The following is a 25,224-nucleotide window of genomic DNA, read 5'->3' as shown; positions in this document are numbered from 1 at the left end:
TCATCTCATAAGATTTCAGTAAATGTTTCAAACAATTTAATTTTTGTTCAAAAATAGGTACCTACTGTCTTATAAATACCATAATTATATCCGCCATGTCTAGAGATTTTCCATATAAATTGTACATTGAATAAGCACGTAATAGATAGTTTAGGAAAAAAAACCTACTTAATAAAAGATAGTCTATTGTGTACCGAGAAAGTAAGTATTTGTGAAAAGTCGTTGTGCTCGTGATTTATTAACTTTCTAACTTTGCGAATAAAGAAGAACATTTATCTCGTGCAAACAAATTATTTTTATTGAATGTTTACAAAAATAAATTCCTATTTAATGGATTGTTTGATGCTTCAGTCAAAAAATTTATAATCTAGTAGGAATTTGTTTATTTAGGTCCTAGAGATAATCATCCTCGAAACGTACAAAGTAAATACGAACGTGTAGGCACATTCATGATTCAAACTTGCGTGATATGGGTCCCATTACGTCAATAATTTAAGCCGGAAGGGACCCAAAGGAAAGAACAAAAATAATTAGTAATATCAAAGGATGTAGGATAAAGGTACGAATTTACAATCGTTATCATAATATAGGAACTGCATCAAGCGAATATACACTTCTTATAGGACAGGGTAGGTATACCTAGTCAGTCATTCTCTGGCATGCATGTCAACGTAACTTTAAGTTCGATAAGGATTTCAAGAATCCACTAAATGCCTGTCTGAGTACATTCTCCTGGAAATCCTTTCATTGTACTCGAGTGCTATAAAGCGTTGGCAACCCCTGTATTGGAATATGGCTATCTCGTTTCCCCACACCATACCATGTTCCACCCTCCGTTCCAAACATCGTGAGATAATTAAATATTTATGTCATCGCAGATGGCAGGAAAGTTGTAGACGTAAATAAAGGTTAATTAAGGCTTGGTACAATTAATTTTAATTGCACTTTTAATCTGACTGAAATTACTCGCTACTTCTTACATAAAACATCGCTACGTGCACACGTTACAAAAATGAAAGAATAGAAGAATGTAAATATTTCACAACAATGGACTATTGTCATGTATTAAATTAAAATTATGATGAGGAAGCGGTTATTTCATGCAAATAATTAAGCAAAATACCTGTTTATGTTGCAAGACTAAACTCTGTGAGACATCCCATCAATTGACATAAGCACAATCACGAACTTAGTTAAATTAGACGATACAGGCACAACTTTAACCGTTAACGATGACGGTTCAACGATAAATAACGCAGCTGAATGTGCGTACACTGCAATCACTGACACTGAATCAAACGCAGTTGTAGTGAGTTAACTTATGGGGAAAACTGATAACACTTCATTATAAATAAGATAGACAAAGCTCGATCACGAGAAGCTTTTAATCGATAAAAGCAACGTGCGGTCTCTCAGGCAACAGAATTGAGACTGCATCAGTCGGGGGACGCTGGGGACAGGGGGGAAGTAGGAAGGGGGCGCGCGCGTCGGGCACTCGCTCGGAGGCGTCGAACCAGCTTTGTATCGCGGTGATATGATAACGAATGTTTACAAAGTTGACGACATCAAATCCGGCGAATAAATAAAAATAGTAGTTAGCCTACTAAAAAAATGTTTATTAGTATCCTAACATCGAGACTATAAAGCAAATTTTATAAATGCTATTTTCAATGTTCTTGCGGTACCTATCTTCATTTTGTTCTAATGAAATTAATGAATAGGAATAAATTCTAAGCAATTGTCCGCTCATTATGATGATGTTTAAATTGTGTGTATTCGAATATAAAATATTTTTGTACCATCTAGGTAGGTAGTAGCACGGTAGTAGGTACGAACTTCTTGACATTGGCAAAATGCAATGCACTCATTTGGTACTACTAAGCCAAGAAGCAAAAGAAGAAACCTCCAGAATAAAATAATAAAAAAGATGCATAACATACACCTACCTAATCGATCACAAAATCTTCGAGGCGTATGAATGAAATCAAGCCTGTAAGAAGCAACGGGAAACAAAATACGTAATTTTCTTGATGAATGTTGAAAAGTTGATCTCTTTTTCTGTTCGTTCGTGGCTCGTGCCAAAGTAAATAAAAACAAAAAGAGACTGTTATGTTATGCCTTACATAATTAAGAAGCATATGGTTCACATTCAAATAGCTGGGCGGTGTTGGATAGTTTAAAAAGAATTATGGGCTTAAAATACCTATAAATAAAATATTGGTTTAATGTATACTGTATAGTGCGTGGTGAATTGATTATACTGGTGCTATATCAGTTTCTACCTATCTAAGTAAGTAGGTACCTAGTTGTTTTTAGAATAATTTCAAATTCTACTTATTATTTTACATTCGTGCACGTATTAGGTACTATGAGCAGTATTTTTAGAAAGTATTGCAATGAACATTAAATTAATAACGTAATAAAACACCTCACAGTGTATGAAGAAGCTCTAACGTCAGAATTTTAATCAAAATTATGACAAAATGAATTACGAATTTTACTCTCTAACAGCCGCAGTCAGAGTCGCTAATCGTTACCTAAGATTGGGTTCAAACGAGACAGATTTATGTGAGAGATATAGCTCTGTCTCGTTTTAACTAAACTTAAGTAACGATTAAGCGACTCTGAGTACGGCTGTAAGTTAGATACGATAATTTCTTACCATCGGATCTGTCATCAGAATATTTTCTTCTCTCTACTTTTTCTACTCTATTTCTTCTGCTTATATAAATCCATAAACACGGAAATGGTTTTTCCAGTGTTTTTATAATTCCATGTTTTTATATTGTTATATTTTATTTTTATAAATAGCTAATTATATAAATGGTATATCAAACGCGAATATTTCGTCTCGATGAACGCACCGCTGCTGATTCATAAACTGGATCGCAAAATCAAAGCGACCACTCAGCTGGCAAATCAATTCGCAGTCCATGTGTAATGATACAATTAATATTAAACATAGGTATCTACCTATATGAAACCTAGAAAAATAGCAGACGCACACTGCACATTATTCCAATAGCATTCCAGGCATCTCAGCGATCCAATCCAGCGGTGAATTGCTACTGTAATCTATAGATTGTATGTGTTTTAATTCTAGGTAATAATTTGTTGGATCCAGTGTCTCATGCAGTCCTTTAGTAGTCGATCTTCTTCTTTTGGTAGCTCTTCTATCAAAGGTTAGCGATCATATTGGCAAATTAAATTGTTGACACTGCAGTTCTAATAAGTGATCGGGTGAGTTTATTGAACCCACTGGCGGAGATTCTTCAACCAGTATGTTCTTTTCCGTCGTACGCCTCTTATGCCTTGTTTCTTAACAGCCTTATAATGACTGTAAAAAAGATGATACGCCAATTGAGCAGTAGAATGAACTCCTGCCATGTGCCAGTGATCTTACCTAGGAGTAAGTGATGATGCAGTCATGGAAGCGGACTAACTTGGAAGGAGTACGGCAGTTTCATTGAATTCATACCTCTGATCGTTTAATAATAATCGGTTCGGATAAAAATAATGTAGGCCGGCCAGGAACACCTACCTACAGCTACATATGTTTGTCTATTTATTTGTTTGTGTGTGTATTACATAAAAGCACTGGATCGATAGGGGCATTTCATGCGGGCGATACCGTTACCATTAACTAGTAAATATGTAAAAACTTACATAAGTACTTGGGTATATAGTAATAGCTATAAAGGCGTAAGTTCACACGTGGACGGATATGGAAGGCAGATCGTAACAATTCTTTATCCCATTCTTAGAGATGAAATTGCTAAATCGGAGTAATTCGCCGAACACGATCTGTAAAAATGGTATACAAATAATTTTCTTCAGGAATCTTATACTTAACAAATTCTCATTCAAACTGAAAGTGAGCCGAAATGGATATTCCGAGGACATTATTAAGTTCTCAAAAGAACGCATGGATTCTATTAAATTAAGGGGGGGAAAATAATCATAATAACTCATAAATGGCTCCGCACGTATTGTTAAATTAAAATTGACTCAGCCTACAAAATAATTTAAAAACAAATGACATAAATCATTCGCAGACTGACTCACGGCCATTAAGACATTAGTTAAAGCAAATGATGCGATGGAAAGGAATAGAAAGAGTAATAAATAACCCGCGCTTGCTACTGGCCGCGCCCGTCCCCAAAGCATATATCCGAGAAAGACGTTCATTTTTATTCAACACAATACAATACTAAACTAACCAACACACACTGGTATTAGCTTCACTGCAGGTTTACGATGATAGGTTTTGGTACCTGACATAAAATCACTACCGCACTAGAATCCAAAAAGTTTAGAAGGCAAGTAGGAGGTTATTTCGTGAATAGCTGGGCCCTGACGGCGCGCGCCAAAGAGCGCGTAAATCTTTGTAAATTATCTGCATTTGTATGGCGATGCGAAAATATTAACCAGCTGGTCGATTGCGAAACAGTTGCATAAATGATTGCTACAATCTCAATTGTTGTGATTGACTCAATTAATGGAATTCTTGCTGTAACAATATATTTCAGTTAATAGCAAAAAAATGTCAGCCAATCAGACGTGATTGCGTTTAACGGTAGCAATAAAACTATCGTGGTAAGGCCTCAGTCGTACGATTACGGTAAATTTCACGATCGCCAACACCTTTGATTGGTTGACACTCGCTAACTATTGGCTACATGCAGTGTTGAATAACATAAATTCAATCAATCACAACAATTGCAGTGTTAAAAATGATAGAAACAAGTTTTCCGGAATCGATCAGCAGGTTTACGAGAACGCACGCAAGTCACAAATGTCACGTTAGTTTACTTGAAAAGTTAGACTAGCGCCTCTGGATGCGAATACTCATACTCGTGTCAGCTTTCGAAATAGTCGATCCATCAAACATAATCCTTTTTCAGGAAAAACATCATATTTCAGATGGGAACAATATTTCAAGTAAAACAAGATTGATATTTCCCTTTAAACAACTACAAAAAAATATGCCACGAGTTTTCGAAAATACATGTAACTCAAAAGATGAAGCATCTGTTTCTATTAATTAGAAATCTTTAATTGATATACGCGTAGGCCTTTTCAAGAACGCGCCACCAAACACATTCCTCTGCTTTTCTCATCCACCCGCTTCCTACCTCCTTTTTCAGATCATCGGTCCAGCAGGCTGAGGTCGTCCTAGACTGCGCTTACCGGTACGTGATCTCCACTCCAGAACACGTCTGCGACAGACGTGACTAGCCCATTGCTTCTTCAGCCTGCTAATCCTTTGAACTACGAGTATGTCAGCCACTATTGTTCTACTGCGAATTTCCTTGTTCCGGACTTTATGAAGCAAATAAGTCCAATATATTAGAACAACAGTCACAGAAAAATAAGCAAGTCCAATGTATTAGAAAAACATTCAAAGAAATTACCCGAGAAACAAATGGCATATAATACAACAGCGGTGAAAGTCAAACGTCTCATGCTGTGACAAAGTGTGGCAATAAAAATACACAAGGGCTCCGCCCTAGCACACAAACGTGCCGATCTGCACCATCTGAGTTTGTTGGTACGGCTCGTATTTTGAGACGCTCGGTAAGCAAACGTTAAAGATTTATTGCCAATCAGTGCGTGTGGCAGTGCTGTTTAGCACTCTACACCTACGTGTCAAGTAGGTATATACATACACAACGTATCCGATGGTTCAACATTTGGTGCGTTATTTATATATCACTAAGGGGTAGATTATTTCTACACCAATGGAATGCACGTAGCAAGAAATAAAAGCGCCACTACAGTAAGAATTAGGTCCTCTATTCACTTAATTAAAATATTATAAAAATACCTTCATCAATTTTTTTACCCCATATATAGTATATATAAATATAAGTGACGATGAAATCTAAGATGGAAGCGGGCTAACTTGGAAAGAATATGGCAGTTTCATTAAACCCATACCCCTGATTGGTTTCTACGCGGAATCGCTTGTCAGCTGTAATGAACTCATTATCAGATTATCACAGGTATATCATGAAGAATCATCAAAAATTCAAAGATGTATCTGATATCAGATGAAAAATACGTAAAAATTAAGAGATAGGTAATAGGAATCAAAACAGAAAAAAATTAGAACAATTTAAATGCAAAATCACGTAAAACTAAGTTAATAGTAACAATTAAAGTAATATAGAAACGAGTGCTGTTTGAATGTAGGTCGGAGCCCAACTTATAAAAGTTACTGAGGAAATAGGTCGCTGTAAAAGCTGGGGTATTTTGAGATAGATTATATATCTACTTTGTGGTGGGATTTGAGATAAAATGGCACAGTGCTGATCCATGATAATTATCTTTGAAATTTAATTAAGTAAGCTTAGTAAACTTTTGGGCAACTGAATTTGAAATCTAAAGTTCGACGTCCATTGCCTACTCCCTACCTTAAAAATGCAAAACCCTATCAGGCTATTAAGGATGATATTTCGCACACAATTTTGAATAAGATATCATGTCGCCGTCGCCTAATGGGCTTAGAAAAACATAAAATAAAAAATCGAGACATACATAAAATGGAATCGTACCGTTTTAATTTGAAGCTGAACTCGTAATAAAAGAGAACAAGTATAAAGAAAGTTTGCATTCAAATACCGCGCATTAACCTTAAGAACGATATAAAAACAGCACGTGCCGAATAAGGATCGCCCCACGACAAGTATGCAGGGTGGAATTCTGTAGCTAATGCCAGCAGATGTGGCTACCATTTATATAACGGCATATTGCGAGTTGCAACTGACGGTAGGTAGCCATTTACATTCACCATATGCTTTCTAAAGTTTTTAAGTACAATATTATAAGGTCTCGTTACTTGTGTTTCAAATTAAGTAACTTGGCTTCTTGAAAATTTTGAAGGGCGTGCAAATTATGAAACTGATACGTGAACTTGCGTATCAAATGGCAAAGGCAAGGTGCTATACTGTGGGTTGATTAAACTTTGTATTGCATATCTCTGGTATGGTTTTAGGAGAACATTACAGACGTGACGTATAATGTCCTCCTGATCAAATTCGTGTTAGCACGGGGGCTGTGCGGGTGTGCGGGGCGTTCCCTCACCGATTGTAATCTCTACCTGTCGCGTACTATATACCTATGCCTGCTGTGTCCTGCTATTAGCTAAATTTTCTAATCAGTAACTCTGTCATTACATATCTTTTAACTAGCTCAGTACCACACAAATTTCAAACCACTATTTTAAGCCCTAGGGATTGAATTTTCGAAATCCTTTCTTACTGTATATACCTACTGTTCATATAATGCGCGTGTATGTAGTCGGCCTCTACGGAAGCTTAAAATAGATCATGTTTCTTGGAATTCGGAGCTCTAAAACTGAATAACCATAAATAGAACTACTTATTTTATGTTTATGTCTTTAGTAAACATGACCTAAAAGCCGTAGTTGATGATATAATAAGAATGACATCATTTTCATTCAGCCCGAAAAAAACCCTAAATACAATACGATAATAGGTACTCCGTGACGGCATCAGCGTTATTATCTATGCCACACAGCGCATGGCGGAAATAATATTTGGGAGTATTTTTAATTGGCTGTTCTGAATTGTCCTCTCGTCCAAAATTCCTCAGTGCTTGAAGACCAAAGTCTTCGAACAGTGCGTGTTGACATATGGATCCGAGACATGGTCGCTAACTATGGGCCTCATAAGAAAGCTCAGAGTCACTCAGCGGGCGATGGAGAGAGCTATGCTTGGAGTTTCTCTAGTACATCGGATAGACGTTGGGGTCCCAAGGTGCTGGAATGGTGACCTCGCACCGGAAGACGCAGTGTTGGAAGACCCCCCACTAGGTGGACGGACGACATCAGACGAGTCGCAGGGAGCCGCTGGATCCAAGCGGCGCAAGACCGTGACGTGTGGAAGTCCCTACAATAGACATATGTCCAGCAGTGGACGTCTATTGGTTGATGATGATGATGATGGTGATGATGTTCTGAATTAATATTTTGATGCTTTCAACGCGCTTTATAGTCATCCTTTTTTAATATCATTCTAAGTGAAGAAGATTATCTGCACCTTTACCTTTGTTTTGCTGATTTTGATTTCTAGGTCGTTCAGATCTTTCCTCATCTTAGCTGCCCGTCATCCTATTGGGGATGATTTACGCCAACACGTGGCGGCCGTAGGCCGTGCCACGTACGAGGCGCGGGCGAGATTCGTGATGTTTTAAATCCGTGCCTCGTCCGCGCCTCGTACGTGACACAGCCCGCGCCCGCCCGATATGTGTTGACATCATCCCTTATTCGTTCCAAATACAAAATTACATCGAAATTCTCCATTGGGCGTCCGTATCTACTTTGAAGCTAGGTCGTTAGTGTTTCTTATACATTTTTCATACTTATTACTGTGATTAGTCGTATTGCGTATATTAATTACCAAGAACATCATTAAGGGTTATGGTAACCAAGGTGAGCAGGTAATGACTCTTAATAGCATGATCCGTATCTTCCGCCATCAAATTATCGGGTAATCTTAGCCGGTAATTACTTAATACACTCAAGTTGCATTAGTAAACATGCCATATAAGTCCGTTAGATTAGTGACGAATGAAAAGACTACTAAGTATCAGTGGCGAAGGGTGAAAATCTGAAAAAGGGAAGCCGGAAACGTACTTACCTAAAAGAATATCAGCTGTTCGATTTTTCGATCGATTTTTTGTTTTCAAAACTTAATTTAGAAAAATTACTATCGTTACGTAACAAGAAATCTGTTAAACAACAATCTATGTGAATTAAGGCCATTTCTGATTTTGGCTTACCAAACTGAATCAAAATTACCGTGAACTTACACTTATAAGTTATTAATCACATCCCCAATTTATTATATCAAAATAAAACACCACTAACAACTTTAAAAACAAACAAGCATGGCCGCTTCACAAAAACAAATGTATCAATATCAAATCACCCTTCAAAATACAAAATACTCAAAATAGTAGCATGTACCTGTTAAAACTATAGTATTAATATAATTTTTAATTTGGAGGTATTATAGGGTAACTCGGATCCAACCGAGTTATTTCGTCAAATTTGTCTGACCTGTCAGAGTTCCAAATTCGTATTCGCTACTGGGCCAGATTAAATTGGTGTGTTCTTTATTAGTCAACCGTAGAGCGAGACAGCCCTAGTTCGCTCCTTTCGCTTTCGCTAGGGAAATGAAAGAGATAAATACTAAGCAAAAATCTAACTAGGGAATCCGATATTTTACGGCTTGTACGGTGTAGGACTGTAGGTGTATGTTACTTACATTAGCTGTTATGCTTTTAACTTAAATTATTACTTAATAACAAAAAAAAATTAGCATTTGTGACGATCGAACCTTTGTATTTACGAACGTATTACCGAATTTATGTGAATAGTACCTACTTACGCTATATTATGCCAATTCTTAAAGGGAAACCGATAGGAATCGTGTTATATTGACTCTTCGCCGCTGCTAAGTATACTAATGAGGGAAATAATCTAAATATATAAAAGGAAAAGGTGACTGACTGACTGATTGGCTGACTGATCTATGAAATTTGGCATGAAAATAGCCTATTATAACGTAGACATCCGCTAAGAAAGGCTTTTCTTGGAAAATCCAAACCCTAAGGGCTAAAAGGGTTTGCAATTTGTGTAGTCCACGTTGACGTAGTCGCGGGCATAGTCATAAGTCAACTATAAAGAAAGATCTGTTTATTGATAAAATTATTGCACTGTCCACAGTTGTTGTAAGTAGCTGCCCAGCCATCAACACGAAAATTAATTTCAACATGATCAATATTTTCCGTCCCACAAACTGCCAGGTAATCATAGTCGGTAATTACTCAATTTACTCAGGACAGGAGTTGATACCGTCAAAGGATTGCTTAGCTATTAAGTACGGCAACGTGGCGCATGATAGATACTTGATTAAATTGGTCCCAGAGTACTAAAAATCTCTGCTTGAAAAAAAAAACATTTTTCAGACGACATTTTATGAAAATATAAACCGTTCATCCATAGTACCTACCTATTTTACTCTTTTTAGTTTTTTCAGGTTTTAGTTTTGAACTTTATCTTGTTGATATAGACTTGTTCTAACAATTTAAATAAAAATACTGGTTACGTAATATAAAAGGCATTTTAAAAACGAGAGCTCCAAATCTGGATCTTATGAATTTTGAACTAAGTAGGTAACTATACAACATTTACAGTACACGGCCGAAAGTGATGAACATCGGCCTTTACATTTCATCTTTATAGAGCGTTGTCTCTGTCACTCATTCCCATATGACGACCGGACAGTGCTCTAAAAATCTGCTGTCTCCTTCTAAAGATCGATGTTCATCACTTTTGGCCGCGTACACAGTACACACATTTTGTCAGTAAATTGTCCTTCAAAAAAAAAATGCGCGACGAAATGGAATAATATTTCCTTACTTATTTACCTACCTATTTATCTATAATATTATGATGGAAAAATTTGAACTGGCTGCGTAATCAAGTCTATTGTTTTTGAAATTAATACGTGATTCTAGATAGTACTAATAATATAATTACTTACTTAATTTACTATTACTAAGAATACAACACTAATGCATACCTACTCGTACTTAACCTTATTCCGAATAAGTAGGTATCTCTTCATAGTTTATTATTGAAATCTTAGAACTTAGAAGTATCTACTTGACATTCAACTCATATACCACGAGCCTTTTAAATGATATACATTTCAAAAGCTTCATCTACTAGGTTGTCTCAATTCAAATTAACATACTTATAATCTTATGCGTTAACGCCTAGTTATACAAAGACTGTGTGGAATAACACCCACTTAGGCATTAGAATCACAAGATTTACGTCAAGAATTTCATACGATCCTACTTAATGAAAATGCTGTCACTTAATCTTACCAGGAATAATTACAGAGCTTGAAATAGATTAAACTAATTAAGAGGGCTTTAAAAGCCGCGCAGTAAAAATTTAATTTAAACTTTTATTTATTTATTCAGATAACTTGACTGCAATAAGTGATGATGCGCTCTAAGATGGAAGCGACATGATGCCTGCGACTTCATCCGCGTGGATATATGTATGTTTAAAAATCCCGCGGGATCCATGGATATTTACGAGATAAAAAGTAGCCAATTCCAAATTTCAGCCAAATCCGTCCAGTAGTCTTGCGTGAAAGAGTATCACGCAACACACACACACTTTTGCCTTTATATTATTAGTGTAGTAGTTTGGTGGGTAGAATTTGTCTTCAGAATAGGACCATCGATTATATTTGGTTCTATTAAGTTCAAATAGTTAGTTTTTCATACGTACATTCATAAATAGAGCTGGTACAGTTTCTCTACAAAGCTTTTTTTTTAGTTTATAGCCCTTGGCTGCAATCAGACTTGCTGGCAAGACTGCCTAAGATGGAGCACGCTTGCCTAGAAGATACCTATTCACTTTGACTTGAAGGCTATCTAGTTAGTTTAAAATAAAAAAGTTGAGAATAGGTTCTGATTACTTATTTATCTACTACCTACAACAAAAAGTCTTAAAACTAAAAAAAGAAACTAAAGTACTTATTAAATGATAATTTAAGATTCTTAATTGATTCTGTACTAAAATTAGTAAACTCAGTCGACATATTTACCTATGAGAGTCGCCATTTCATTATTCTTCACAATGATTGACACTATAAATTACAAATTTCAATAACGCCACGAGGCACACCCATACAGAGTTTATGGGTGATAAACGTCCCATCAGCAAAGATAATTATAAATGGAGCGGACGCGACCTAAATACTGGCACACGTGGAAGACTATTTCCAGACTACTGGAAGGTACCTATGTCAGGTGGGTTTCGAAATAGCGCCTCCGTTTTAACCCGTGCGCGCTATTTTACTTTAATAAATCAGCGTTTAAATAGTTTTGGACAGTTTCTAAATAAAGATTTAGACTGAATCTGTTTTGACTTTTGTTATTGTACGTCCCGTTTTTAGGCTAAAAGCTTACACAAAATTTGATCCACAGATGTAGAGCAGTGTTAATAGAATACCAAATCTATGAGAATGGATATCAAACAAGTATGAGGATACCTTGGTGTAGACACAACATAGTGAATCAAACGCTTCTTTGATTGATAAATGATGATCCATATTACTATATCAACTTGAGCCTAACTGTTATAGAATGGAATGAACACGCTAAATTGATGTGATGGCGCTGCTACGAAATCCTTTTACTTGAAAAAAAGCAAGTATGTATCACAAAAACATCTATATATAAAAGAAAAAGCTGACTCACTGACTGATCTATCAACGCACACGAAACGCACGCGAAATTTGGCATGTAGATAGCTATAACGACGTAGACATCCGCTAAGAAAGAAATTTTGAAAATTCAACCCCTAAAGGGATATAATAGAGATTTTAAATTTGTGAAATCCATGCGGGCGAAGTCGCGGGCATAAGCTAGTATTTAATATAAAATAAATTTGTATAGTGGCTTATAAAATTGTAGATAAAAATATAAGAGGACAAAGAAGAATGAAAATTTAAGTTTTTATTGGACGTTCAAAGTGTAGCACGTGAATAAAACGAGATCTAAAAGTTTCTCATAACTGACATGCTTTTAGTTTGTCGGTGCGATATTGTCCGAAATTGCAATAAAGGCTAAAAAAGGAGCCACATAATTGGACACCCCAACAATAGCTGCAGATATACAGGAGAGCAGACGGGATGCAAATAACAAAAATCAATACAATGAACGGGCGAACGCAGCGGTCCAGTATGAACAAAATTAACCATAGGTACCTACTCAATATTACGCGTGTAACTTTACATAGTCATACGGCTAAAATTAAAATTGCCTGTAATGTAAATCTGAAATCTGTCCACTCCATGACATTGAAAACGAAATGACTGAAAATTGGAAATACATAACAAAATAATCTAGTTAATAAGTGAACACTCGGGTAGTAAAAGTAAAGATTTTCTATTTATGTGACGTTAAGTTACAGACAGAACTATTTACTTAATAAAAATGATGTTCAATTGTCCAATATAGAATAGAATAAATTTTTATTCAAATTAACTTTTACAAGTGCTTTTGAATGGTCTGTATAATTTACCACTATAAACAAATATTGCTGGTATTACAACAAAATTTTACGAGTTCTAAGAGCAAAGGAATACTATAATAATAATAGGAATAAATAGGAATACTATAATAATAATAGGAATAATAGTTCCAACTTTTATCCATTTTGGCAAAAGGACCAATAAAATTTGCAACGTCTGATGTTTCCAAGTTAATATCGTCTTAAAAGAAAGAAAGAAAAGAAGTTAAGAAAAGAAAAAATGTATAAAAAATCGAAATACCCCATTTAACTTTTTTATTTTGAATAGAAATAGCGACTCCCAAAAATCCTAGACGAAGAAGTTGAGGTTATGAAACGTCGAGTCAAAATTAGTCCACATACATTCACCAAATTTAAAAGCTAATAGCATGTTAAAACATAAACTTATTGCGCATAATCATAACTGTTTGCACCAACCACATAGCAACTGTAATTGTCCCACTATTGAAATAGTTAACTCGCATAAATACTTAGGATTAATAATTGACCATAAGTTCAACTGGCATGAGCACATAAAGCATGTCTGTGATAAGCTCAGAGCATTCTTGGCAAACTTATTTATAATTAGAAAGAGGTTAAATTTTAAAGTCAAATTGATGCTGTACAATGCTCTTGCCGACTCCATAATTGCTTATGGGTTGAGTAGCTATGGTCGAACCGACAAGTCGCACTTACAACATGTTTATCAGTTGCAACTAAGGATTTTAAAAACCATTGTTCCTCTAAATATTAAACTACTTGCAAAAAATAATGAAAATCTTATATTTAAGTATTGTAAAGAGATTAATATTTATGACAAAGTTCAACTTACGATCCTAAAAGAACAATTTTTTAATTTAGCCATGCAAAAGGAAGTTATTAACAAAATTCAGACACGCAAAGTAACTCAAAAAAAACTAGTTACCATCTCTGCAAAAAATAAATATGGTGAGCGCACCAGCGCGTACATGATCCCTCGCCTAATAAATAGTTTAGATAATACTTTTAGGTCAGGACTAACCGAATTTAACTTCAAACACAAGTTAAAATCATACTTTCAAAACAAATATTAACAATTCCCATTTTTGAAAAATTAAATATAACAAATTATTATCATGTAACGCTCCCTAGTGCTAGTGCTTCTATACATAATGTATATATTATTTATGGAAGCACTATACCCAAAATCGATTAATGGACGGAATGATAAGCAACATACTAAACCTTAGTGGTTTTTTTGTTGTGTTAAAAGTATTTGTAAAATGTTCAATATTTGATAGTTAATAAAAAAAAAAAAAGAGTAAACTACTTGTTCGAAATCGGTAGACGTCCTTTCTCTACGTTTAAGGTCTGGCCCTCAATAGCTAGTTATTAAACAGTCGGCGTCCCTAAACGGATGTCAGATGATCTATTGTCTATTACGAATACGACTGAGCGTCTGGGAATTCTGTTCGCACAAACGTTGTTTTTCAAATACCTTGTAATTTGTAAATCATACCGCTTTTGGACGTAGGTACTCGTAGGTACATACATAGATATTATGCTGTTTGTTGCATTGTAATTTCTCGTCCATTGTCTTAAATAAAATTGGCGTTTCTGTTTCATGAAACAAATATTAACTACGTTAAAATATACCTAGTATGAGTTCGAACGAAGTTATTTCTGTGTTACTTTAGGTAGATAACGTGTGTTCTATGTATGTTAGATCAATTTAGATTTTACAAAGGTCTTCATAAGAATAACGTCCCGTTGCATGCGACGTTATAGTTAAACTTTGACCACCAATAAAAAGCAAAGTGAGCTGCAAAATTAGTAGTATTCCATACCTCCATGATTATAAGCGTAAGTACGTTTTGCATTTAGATTCACGATCAAAATTTAACCGTAACCATTACGTAACTTTAACCACCTGTAATGTAACTGGAGATAAATAAGGAGTAGGTAGCTAAATACTAAAAGTTTAGAATCTTATTATTATCTTTTTGCTAATATCACTTGTTCTAAAGTACATCTTTATTCTCATTTCTCTAGCTAGTATAAAATGTAACTTTTATTTTATTTGTATAGATGTATTATGCACCAAGCCGTAGCCCAAGTGGTTGAAGGAGTCTACAAGAATCTTGACCCAGTGACTGGAGTTGCTATAGCTTTTCATATACAGTAAGTACTATGCCTTTACAAATTATAATATATCTAGTTAGTAACTGCCTTTGTCTAGTCGTAAGCATGTTCCACTTCGGATGACGAGATCCTGGGTTCGATTCCCAGGTCGGCCGGGCCAAAAACATGTATGTATTGGGTTTTTCTCAGTACTAGTATTTCTACCGAGTTAGGAAATTGTCATCTCTGGGTGCTAACAGGCCGAAACTAGATACAAAAGCCGGTCAAGTGTGAGTTTGACTCGCACACGGAAGGTTCCGTACCATCGTACATTTTAAATTTTTTTTGTAATGTAAGCACAAATTCACGGTTTTCGGATATTTCCCTTTACTTGTGCTACGAGACTTACCTATAGTCCGCGACAGGTTGAGATGGCAATCGGGGTATGAGTTTCACACACCGGGTTAGCGCGGGGGCTGTGAGGGGTATGCGGGGCGTTCCTTCCCCGATTGCCATTTCGACCTGTCGCGTACTATACCTGCCAAATTTCGTGATTCTAGGTCAACGGGAAATATCCTATAGGTTTCTTGATAGACACGATAGACAACAAAGTGATTCTATAAGAGCTCACTTTTCTTTTTGAGGTACGGAACCCTAAAAATGCTCTCGCATAACAACAAACAGCTGTCTAGACGGAGGCACTACAGACACGAGCAACTTCGTTTGTCGAAACAAAGACAATCTTAGAGAAACTAGCACTAGCTGCCTCATTAACGCTACACTACCGTCTCAAGGTGTTTTAATGTTGCTTTTTTTTACAATTAGCATACTGAACACTTTGACATAGTCAAAGTCAAATGATTTATTCAAAATAGGTAATAAATTACTCTTTTTGATGGTCAGATGTTGGTTTTCTAAGATATAGTGGTGATAATTATTACGCAAACTTAAAACTAAAGCAACGAGGGTTCCAAACGCGCCCAGGTCTGAGAAGAGCCCACAACAAACTCAGCCGGGTATTCTTTTTTAACCGACTTCAAAAAAAGGAGGAGGTTCTCAATTCGTCGGTATCTTTTTTTTTTAATTTTTTATGTATGTTCCCCGATTACTCAAAAACGCCTGGACCGATTTTGAAAATTCTTTTTTTGTTTGAAAGGGTATACTTTACTTTACAATTTGGTGAAGATCTGATGAACATCTTCGAAGATAGATACTGGAACTCCTCAACGGATAAGAGTAAATTGCTCGCGATCAGTGTAATAGCTTAGTAAACAGTAGATTTTTAACCAGTCATAGCATAATTCCATGGGGCCACTAAAAATTGTGAAATAAAAAATTTTTACAAAAAAAATAAAAACCGACTTCGTTACATAAACACTAAAAATTGAAAAACAATTTAATTTATTACCGAATATATTATGTATACAAGAGTTAATATAGTTCCATAATAATATTTTTTGGGGTCGGTGCCAATGAGGTGCCATTGTGGAGTCCCATAAAAATATGAAGTCTAGACGATTCGCGCAGCTAAAGCTAATTGGCACCGGCACCAAAAAGTATTATTATGGAACTATATTAACTCTTGTATACATAATATATTCGGTAATAAATTAAATTATTTTTCAATTTTTAGTGTTTATGTAACGAAGTCGGTTTTTATTTTTTTATTATCACCACTTTACAAAATTATTGAAACTTATTAGAACTATCACAAAGTCGTTAAGTAACTCACTCCCAAGCTTGCTTATCATTTAAATAATCCTTTACATTGTAATAGGATTTTTCAATTAGTTTACGTTTTATGAAAGTAAGTATTTATTAGCTACTAGCTGATGCCCGCGGCTTCGCCCACGGGGATTTAGGTTTTTAAATCCCGTGGGAACTGTTTGATTTTCCGGGATATAAAGTAGCCTGTGTCACTCTCCAGGTCATTAGCTATATCCGTGCAAAACATTCGATCACGTCGAACCATTGCTCCGTTGCGACGTGATTGGTGGACAAAGCAACAAACCAATAAACCAATAAACAAACACACTTTCGCATTTATAATATTGGTGCAGTGATAATATGGCCTATGGGTAGGGGGAGTCCGGGAGAGTTTAGCAGGTAGGAGACATTAGCCACTGCTCATAGAATCTTTGTGGAACTAGATATTGCGACTTTGCCACACTTCTTAGCCTCCATAGACGCCTCCCACCTCGCTCACGAGATACCGTTTCGATCGGCAGTTTGGTTTAGTAGTGAGAAGTAACTAAAAAATTTCGTGCCGGTAAGTAAATTTTTTAAATTTTCGATATTTGATTTCTGTTTCTTACTGTGAATAGATTCCAGTATATCATTTATATACATCGTAACTGTAATTATCCTAGTAACATTTACGGCATACAGCTTTTACTTAAGTGTCATAGTTTTTTATAAAAATGTAATAACTGACAGATTTGTGTGGGGTGGGAGACATTACCCTGGAGTCGGGAGGAGACTTTACCCCGGGTAAACTCGCCCGTTGTTTCTCCAGCAATAATATTTTTGTATTACCTCCAGATGTAACCACGATCGTCCTGCCTTCCTTCATTACCTTCATCATCTACTGTACAACGTCAGTCAGAGCCTTCAACATCAGCATTACTATTCATGAATCTATCTGCGGCGGCTAGAGCCAATTCACCATCAATTTTGACTGAGGAAAAAATCTGAGCAACCAATTGCAGTATTAAGACAATCAGAAGAGGTAGCTTCTACATCTCAAAATCTGGATGTGACAACGGTAGATTCTGATTTACGACATAGACCGAAAATAGTTGTACCACAAATGATTCGTTCAATTCCAAAGGCTGCTCCTTCGTCGTGGTAGACAGCCCAGAAAAACTAAAATTGTTAAAAAAAACGCCAGAAAAACTAGACCTAGATGATGATATAGATGATTATGCACCAAAAAATAAGAAAATTAAAATAACTTAAAAAACAAAAAGGTAAAGCGAAGAGAAAGAGACTGTAAAAAGACCATTGAAAAGACAAGTTTTACAGTCAAGTGACGGTTAGACAGACCCTGACGAAGAACCCAAGCATGATAATAGCTCTGATAGTCCATGGGATGAAGTAGGAGATGAAATTGATAATTGGTTTTGTTTCAGATGTGCAGAAGAGAAAGTTATAAACATGAGACTTATGACCATGAAATCCGTTGGACTGTCCAAATATGATAAAGACATGATGAGGAGCAGTTTATTTGTATTAATTGCTCCAATCAAAAAAGGAATTCTCATTTACTACAAAATACTATGTGTCATATTTGTATGATTAATTTTTTTTATAGAATTATAATTTGTAATGATTATTTTGCTTATTTTTGTACCCGGGTAAAGGCTCCCCACTTGGGGGGTCAAGTCTCCCACCCAGGTGGGAGATATTAGCCGAATGTCACTTTGGTAGAAATCGTTAATTACTCATAAACTATTACTTATGTATCAAACTTTATTAAGAGAAAATATAGCTAAATAGTGCAGCTTAAGATACAATTTATAGAAAATAGCGATTTTTAAGTATATAAAGATTTATGAGCATTTTAGTGGAAGGCGGGTATACTCTCCCGGACTCCCCCTAGTGATTATAACCAAAGGGGAATGGTTTAACAATATCTGCCATACCCTCCTTCCTGGTAAGTCCACTTCAATCTTAGACTGCATCATCACTTAACTTATCACTACTCATCTGAATGAGACAAAAATTGCCCGCGACGATTTTTTAAAAATCTCGTAGAAAACCTTTGCTCTCTTGGGATAAAAAGTAGCCTAAATTACTCTTTTCAAAGTCCCCCACCTGCCTGCAGAGGTCTGTCAAAATGGGTTCAGCTATTTCCAAGATTATTCCGAGCTCCAGACAGACAGACAGGAATATTTAAAATGATGAATGCTAAAACATTTTGTGAATATCTTCGTCCGAGAATTAATACTTATTTGACTTTTGGTTGACCCGTAAATAATAATTTAATCAACTTAGCTAATAAAATTATTAGGTACTAGCTGATGCCCGCGACCTCGTTCGCGTGGAATTAGGTTTTTAAAAACCCCGTGGGAACTCTTTGATTTTCCGGGATAAAAAGTAGCCTATGTCACTCTCCAGTCTTTATCTATACCCATGCAAAAAATCACGTCAATCCGTTGCACCGTTGCGATGTGATTGAAGGACAAACCCACAAACAAACACACTTTTGTATTTATAATAAGGGTACTGAATACTGATATAATCATGAATGGGTCTGGCTGATGGTGATTTAGGTACCTAACTATTATTTATAAGCCCTACAAGAATAACGATGCAATAAAATGCCAAAATACACTCGTAAGAGAGAAAAAAAACTGCTCTCGGGAACTTTCATAATGAAAAAAGCGCTCATGGAAAATTAAGCCATTCGTATCTGACATTTCATTTCAAGTCATCAGGATAATACAACGACAAAAATACTTGTATTTGGAACTGGGATCTCATTTTCGTATAAAGATAAAACCTTTATCCCATTTTCAGTGGTCCACTGGATAAATACCTAGTTTACAACAGTATTTCCCCACAGCGACTGTCATGTCTGTCTAACCACTGATCGAACTTTATTCCGACTTTAACTAGGTACATAGTAGGTACTTAATCATCATCATCATCATGATCAACCCATCGCTGGCTCACTACAGAGCACGGGTCTCCTCTCAGAGTGAGAAAGGTTTTGGCCATAGTCTACCACGCTGGCCATGTGCGGATTGGTAGACTTCACACACCTTTGAAATCATTATGGAGAACTCTCAGGCATGCAGGTTTCCTCACGATGTTTTCCTTCACAACGCAAACGCACATAACTCCGAAAAGTCAGAGGTGCGTGCCCGGGATCGAACCCCCGACCTCCGATTAGAAGGCAGACGTCCTAACCACTAGGCTATCACAGCTTATCTTATCAGGTACTTAATATGAAGTGTGAACTAGGTATCCTACGCGACAGGCCGAGATATCAATCGGGGTATGAGGCGGGGGACGGCCCGCACACCTGCACTATCCCGCACTGGGTTAACTGTGCGGGTGTGCGGGTTATCCCCACCCTGGTTGCCATCTCGACCTGTCGCGTCCTATAAATATTTTAAGCAAATTAGCCGATGATTTTTGTATTGATAATTGATATAGTTACATAGATGTGTTGTATGTCATCATTGTTAAAAGTTTTGCGTGAACTAAAACTATAAACGTTCTATAAATAAAGAAAATCGAAGATTTATCTTAAATTCCAGAGCCAAGGCGTGTAGGTAATGTAAATGTACCTAAAGTACCTGCATATTGAAACAAATGTGCCAAACTGGCAACACAGCACTAAGGTAACAACTGGGTTAATATCTCAAGAAGGCACTGAAGCTGTGAACTTATTGACCCAGAAAGTGAAGAGAATATTTAGAGCACAGATTATTGACCATTGACTTATTAATATTACCTCGTATGGACAGTGCCATTGAACAAACAAAACGGCACCGACTCATGCAACCTTATTGACGTCTGGATTTTAAACGGGTCGTTCATTAGTATCTAAGAGGTGGCGCTGATTTATTTGGTTCCAAAACTGTGAAAAATTGTGTTCGCTTGGGCATATCTTGTCATTTATATCGATGTTATTGACACAGTTATTTTTATTAGTACCTTCCTAAAGACAAGACGATATATTTACTGTTAAGTTTTGGGCGAGTTACAAACATTCATTGTTTTCTTACTTCGAATTTACTCTTTCTTTTATTCATGACTAGCTTACGCCCACGACTTTGTCCACGTAGAGTACACAAAATTTAAACCCCTGTTTTACCCCTTTAGAAATTGAATTTAAAAATCCTTTCTTAGTGGATGTCTACGTCATAATAGCTATCTGCATGCCTAATTTTAGCCTGATCCGTCCAGTACTTTGAGTTGTGTGTTGGTAGATCGATCAGTCAGTCAGTCAATCAATCAGTCAGTCAGTCACCTTTCGCTTTTACATGTATATATGATCACGGCTAATGATTATTATTCTTCTTCTCAATCGTTCACTCTTGACAGAGTGGTCGTGGTTATGAATTCTTCACTGCTGCTCGTGCGGTCTCCCTCCAGCGACTTCTGTTGGTGGCATTACGTGGCATTACGTGCACACACGGAGATAGGCGTGTTTGTTGCGGACTTGCGGATCTGATTAAGTCCATCCACCTAGTTGGTATTATAAAATATTACAAATCATCAAACACCTTTAAAACCCTGTAATATTTACTAAAATGGTTCAACCTAATGGGAATTTGCATAGAATTAATGAAATTGCATTTTCAACTCTCATCTGTATGTAAATGTGGAGCCCAAAACCTAACTACATATATTAATGACGTCAAAAGGTAACCTAATTACGTATATATACATTTAATCGTAATTTTATCTAAAAAGCATATTAAGTATGTTAATAATACTACCAGAATCATTTTAAACAGCTGAACCTTCGAGAACCTTGTTACAAAATACTAAAATCTAGGTCTAAAAAGTCGGCACATAGAAATTTACGGATACGTCATATTAATGGCAGATATAAGCCCTTGTAATGGTTATCTATAAATAATTTAAAGATGCACATACAGCAATATTTAAATCTAAGTACGAGATGTATGATTTAAATATTGTGGATAATAGTATGCAGCAATACAGAAAATGAAATGGGTTTATGTGGCTCAGTCTCACCTGAAATTACTTATAGTCCGTACAAAATGACTCCTCACACGCCTTTTTAACTCTATGGGTCAAATGTCATGTCAAAAGTATGGTTCACCTTCAACATAAGCTCTTTTGACATGAAATTTGACACAAAAAGTGAAAATAGCGCGTGAGGAGTTAAATTTTACACGTTATACTTCGAAATTCACTTTATTTAAACGACATCAAACAGTTGTGAGAGTTGAGACCCTTTAGAGATTCAGGGCCGAAAATATTATGTTAGAAATCTTAATCTATCAGAATGTCAAAAACTATATGTACGTAGATAACTACGACGACCATTCAAGCCACTAGTCTAACTCGACGGGCCTTAAAACTGAATTCGAAGACACGTGAAAAATTCAAATTCAAATTCACAAGCAACCTATTCGAATTCATGGATTATAAAAGGCTCTCAAATGTAGAGTGACGTCACAACTTCAAGTGCGCCCCACTTTACGCCTGCAATATTCACAGGCATAAATAACAAGTTTCTGGTTTCACTAGTTTTTGAACGAGTTAAGCCTATACTTCTTTTTGGTGATTTTTTTTTGCCGAAAAAGGCAGACTAGATTTTAGAGTTAAAGCAAAATACTGATATTGTGATACGTACGGTGAAAAAGTCTATACTTTTAGATGACTTTTAGATCTGATATCGGAAAGGTGGAAACTACTTGTGCCATATTTTCCAAGTTCCATCAGAACACTTAGATATTTTAGAAAAGATACAAATTTTTTTGTTTTATATTTAAGTATTTAAGCGAATCCACGATCCTTGGAATCTTAAAAAGCATTTGGCATTTCACCGACTTCACGCCAAGAGGTCATCATTATACGACTAGTAGTATGCACGAGTGAGTTGCCGGATTTATAAAACATCGCTTTTTCTTGTAAGGAGATATCTCAAAGCGTTCATCGTCAACCTCGCGTTGACAAAAGCAAGAGATAACGAAGCTATTCTAAAAGTAAAATCATACAATACGCCATGATTATGAAAAACATAAGTTGCGGAAGATAAGAGGAAAGGAAGCCGACCGTTTCTACACGGTACTTGAGTACTACTTCAATGTATACCGCCTACGCACTGAGCGTGGGTCGAGTTGCCATACAACTTATTGTAATCAGTGAATTTTGAAGAACGTTTCCGTAATTATCTGAGTCATCTTCCTTTCTGAATGTCTAAGCAGTCCAAAAATACAAACGAAAGTTGCGATTATCAATTTACCAAATTATTTAGATGAGATTATCAATTTATCTAAAATATGTAGGTACCTACCTGTAAATAGGTATGTAACATTGCTTTTTAGAAAACTTTGATAAATTGACAAGTTTCTTATCAGTAGAACAAACCGTAACCGACAGCTGAACGGGTGGCAATGGGCTGGTACACAGTTCGAAGAACCCATGGAAATTGGGTCCCAATGTACTGAAAGGGTGATCTAGCACCGGATAGCGCAGCGTCAGCAGACTCCCCAAGGTGGACAGATGAAATCAAACGATGAGTCACAGAGAGCAAGACTATGACGTTGGAAGAGCCTATAAGAACAGTCACATGGCATGGCATGGATTGCAATCTATAGCACAGATTTAATGGAAAACAAATTAAATAACAACAAAGATAATATATACAAGTAAGATCGCTAACGTCATACATTCATTTAAAGCTTGCGTAAAACTCCTTTAAGTCGCCGGTACCTTGTAGGTCAACTCCTTATAGTGTGATGGCATTATTGTGCAAGCTAAAATGTGAGTTATCGAATTTATTTAGTGCCATCTATCGAACAGCTGATGAAACTCAATTTTATTTAGAGCCAACTCAAATTTTACTCAAATAATAAACAAAATCCAAAATCACAGGCAATCATCAAAGGGTCCGCTATCAAGCGTAGGTCAGCAGTTTGGCATCATCAAAAATCCAGGAGCAAGCACAAGTAATCGGGTTAGCAGAATCTCGGAGTCCATATATCAGAAACAATTCACAAAAGAAATAGGGAAAAGAAATAAAAGCACTCAGAAAATTGTAACACACCGTCAAATTCAACCGTCACCAATCCAAAGGCAAAATAATAATTTTATTTTCAAGTAACAAGTCATTTTGTTACGCCATCTACTGGAATTTTGTAATACTACTTCAGCTATCCAAAGCAAAATGCTATGGATATCGTAAAGTTCAATGAGTCAATAATTAAAATTAAGAATTAACTTTTTCCGATGGTGATGTTGTGAAAATTTTGTATTTTGTTACTAAATATAAATAAATTTGATGAACCAGACAAGTAAAATATGATATTTCGTCAAATCCATAAAAAATATATTTCATATGAACCAAGTGACGCCATCTAGTAATAGTCTTGAACTAGTTACAATTTTAAATAGAGAGTTAGCGATCTGTACTTGTTTAATATATTATCTTTGATAACAATAATCTTACGTGAAAAGCTGTGATAGCTTAGTGGTTAGGAGGTCCGCCTTCTAATCGGAGGTCAGGGGTTCGATCCCGGGCACGCACCTCTAACTTTTTGGAGTAATGTGCTTTCCAAGTAATTAAATATCACTTGCTTTAACGGTGAAGGAAAACATCGTGAGGAAACCTGTATGCCTGAGGGTTCTCCATAATGTTCTCAAAGGTGTGTGAAATCTACCAATCCGTACACGGCCAGCGTGCTATAGACTATGGCCAAAACCATTCTCACTCTGACAGGAGACCCGTGCTCTGTAGTGAGCCGGCGATGGGTTGATCATGATGATGCTGAATCTTACTTGTAATCCTGTTGGCGGTTCTAATGAAGTTAAAATAACATTTGTGTATTATATAATAGCGAAGATAACTTAATCGGTTTAAAAAAATTACCCAAGGGTATCAGAAATGCCGCAGCCATTTAAAATTTTAACGTCCACAATTCCAAAGGTACTTCGTCCCGGTAATAATAGGAGGTTTTAAATAGCGTGTAAGCGGTTTATATCCGACCCGCTCCTGTCCCAGTTTGAGGCCGGTAACGATTTTCGTTTACTTCCTGAGCTCACCATTGGGCCTTACCAAATGCATAATAGATAGTCTGATAAAACCACTCGTGTCTTGGTCATTGATCCAAAATCATCATCATCATCAACCGATAGACGTCCACTGCTGGACATAGGTCTCTTGTAGGGACTTCCACGGTCTTGCGCCGCATGAATCCAGCAGCTCCCTGCTACTGGTCTGACTGATGTCGTCCGTCCACCTAGTGGGGAGGGGTCTTCCAACGCTGCGTCTTCCGTTGCGAGGTCGC

At 36.4% G+C, this 25,224-nt stretch overlaps 1 protein-coding gene across 3 annotated transcripts in view; it reads right to left on the bottom strand.

The window, feature by feature from the left end:
• The window catches only part of Src64B (Tyrosine-protein kinase Src64B), a 143,834-nt gene that overhangs the window by 108,481 nt on the left and 10,129 nt on the right, over positions 1–25,224 (bottom strand). The window contains exon 1 of one of the 3 annotated variants that reach the window (XM_069503104.1): positions 1,124–1,591. The exons of 1 other annotated variant lie outside the window; for it this stretch is intronic. The gene's annotated coding sequence lies outside the window, so the exon portion shown is untranslated. Of the gene's footprint in view, positions 1–1,123; positions 1,592–25,224 lie in introns of those variants that run through there. One more of the 3 variants, XM_034975595.2, reaches the window with a different exon arrangement.

This window comes from Maniola hyperantus, chromosome 14 (assembly GCF_902806685.2).
Source record: "Maniola hyperantus chromosome 14, iAphHyp1.2, whole genome shotgun sequence".
In the NCBI taxonomy this organism is placed as follows: domain Eukaryota; kingdom Metazoa; phylum Arthropoda; class Insecta; order Lepidoptera; family Nymphalidae; genus Maniola; species Maniola hyperantus.
This window is presented reverse-complemented; position numbering and strand designations above follow the sequence as displayed.